This window comes from Atta colombica, unplaced genomic scaffold (assembly GCF_001594045.1).
Source record: "Atta colombica isolate Treedump-2 unplaced genomic scaffold, Acol1.0 scaffold153, whole genome shotgun sequence".
Classification (NCBI taxonomy): Eukaryota; Metazoa; Arthropoda; class Insecta; order Hymenoptera; family Formicidae; genus Atta; species Atta colombica.
The window spans coordinates 415,009-417,430 of record NW_017259243.1 but is presented as its reverse complement, the minus strand read 5'-3'; positions in this window follow the sequence as shown (position 1 = coordinate 417,430).

The window sequence follows — 2,422 nt, the reverse complement described above, 5'->3', positions numbered from 1 at the left end:
GGTGTTATTGCATACTTATGAAGTAGGTAATGTAGGTAAGAATACACGGATGAAAGGTATGAATGTGGCACGAATAAATGAAAATACAAGTAAATAGGACAAGTATGGATACATAGAGACTATATAGGTCAAGACATAATAAGTATGGATAGACATATGAAATAGGGATGAACACAATCATTTTAAATTAAAAAATTAAATTATTACAAAATTAAATGACATTTAAATAAATTTCGCGATCAAGTAATTAAATCTTATTTAAAAAATAAAAAAATAAATATAATTAACCCAAAAAATATCACATAATAAATCCAAATAGTAAATTTATTTAATTATCAGTATTCCAATTATCAAATATGAAAATAAACCAAATTAATTTTAAATTTCATTGTCTTTTCAGCTCTCTTGAAATTAAACTTTTCTGTAAAATTCTATACGAATTACATAATGCGTTAATATTGTTAATAATTAATGTCACTGTAAATAAATGTACGATAGTATTAGATACGTGATATAGAATTTATGTAAACTATGTTCAGATAAATATTACCATATTTACTTTTGTAATTTGCACAATAATTATTAATAAATTATATATATATTGAAATATATACGTATATCAGTATTGAATATTTATTCAATACAAATAGTATATATCTTGTCATAGCAAATTTTTTGTTACTTTATTGATGTTTAAATTACACGGTATCGAAACATATGATAACAGAAATTGTTTATTGATTTAACAAGTTTAATAAATATTTAATCTTGAAACTTTTTTTAAATTTGGATTTTATTCTGAATATCAAAAAGTCATTAATAATTTTGAGTGATTTCTAATTAAAGATTTGATGTTTAGAATAATCGTCAATTTTTCTTTGTACTTATAATAATATACATCATATTTATTAAATAAGTCATAAGGATTGAAGCTTTGACTGAAGCAATAGTTAAATATTAACTTCTTGCTTGCTTTTTGACATTTACGTTTTTAACATTACAGAAAAATAACTTATAAGTGTATCTTAATTTTCCTATAGATGGCTTTAGCGATAAGTGGTGGTCGAAATAAATAGATCATAGACATCATACAATAAACTTGGGCATCTGTATATAATCCCATAGAAACATTAGTCGATTTGTGTCTGCATCATAAAGTTATTCTCGATTGAAAATGTCAGTTTACGAGCCAAATTCTCGTCATTTGCGGGAGGTTTTAATTTTTTGCTTCAATATGAAGAAATCTGCGGCTGAAGCTCATCGAACGCTCTCAAATACTTATGGTGACCGCTATTAGTGAAAGAACGTATCGTGAGAGGTTTCAACGCTTCAAGAACAGTGATTTTGACGTCCAAAGTCATGCTCTGTATTTGGTGGAACCAGCTCGGCGTAGTGTATGAACTGTTAAAACCGACTGAAACAATCACAGGCGATCGGTATCGAACGCAATTGATGCATTTGAGCCGAGCATTGAAAGACAAACGGCCACAATACAACGAGAGACACGATAAAGTGATTTTGCAGCATGACAATGCTCGACCCCATGTTGCGAAAGTGGTCAAGACATACTTGGAAACGTTGAAATGGGAAGTCCTATCCCACCCGCCGTATTCTCCAGACGTTGCTCCTTCTGACTATCACTTGTTTCGATCAATGGCACACGGCCTGGCTGACCAGCACTTCCGGTCTTATGAAGAAGTAAAAAATTGGATCGATTCGTGGATAGCCTCAAAAGATGACCAGTTTTTTCGACGCGGGATTCGTACGCTACCCGAAAGATGGGAGAAAGTAATGGCCAGCGATGGACAATACTTTGAATCATAAATGTATAACCAGTTTTTTACAATAAAGCCTCGAATTTCGAAAAAAAATGGCAGAAGCAAAGTTGTACACCTAATAATTAATTTATTATATACAAAGACTATCGCTATCCCCCATATAAGATGCTAGTGAATGCGTTTGTACCGAAAATACTGGAAAATAATTATTTTCATCATGGAGAGTTATTCCTCATCGCTTTCCATAAAGTCCATTCGCAAAGTTTAGTTTAGGTGTTCCGTTGGAGATTCTTATTCAAGATCAGAATTAATCCCGGATTTCTCGTTCTTGGAAGTAGTAATTTTATCAATGATTCAATAACAATTGTTACGTATTTTAAAGTTCAATTGCGTTATTAATTCATATTTTAGGATACAATTTTCATCGCTTTCTTTTATTAAATGTTCTCCCATTAGTAATAATATTAGTAATAGACTGTCTTAATAACAATAGGAATTTAGTATGATTAATATCGATAGAATGATTATTTGTTTAAGTCCAAATTACTAAGTAAATAAATTTAAGTTTTATACAAATAATTTGCTTATTTTTTGATGATTGCTTTAACAAAAATGTGGTTATAAATGTATATATTTATATATTT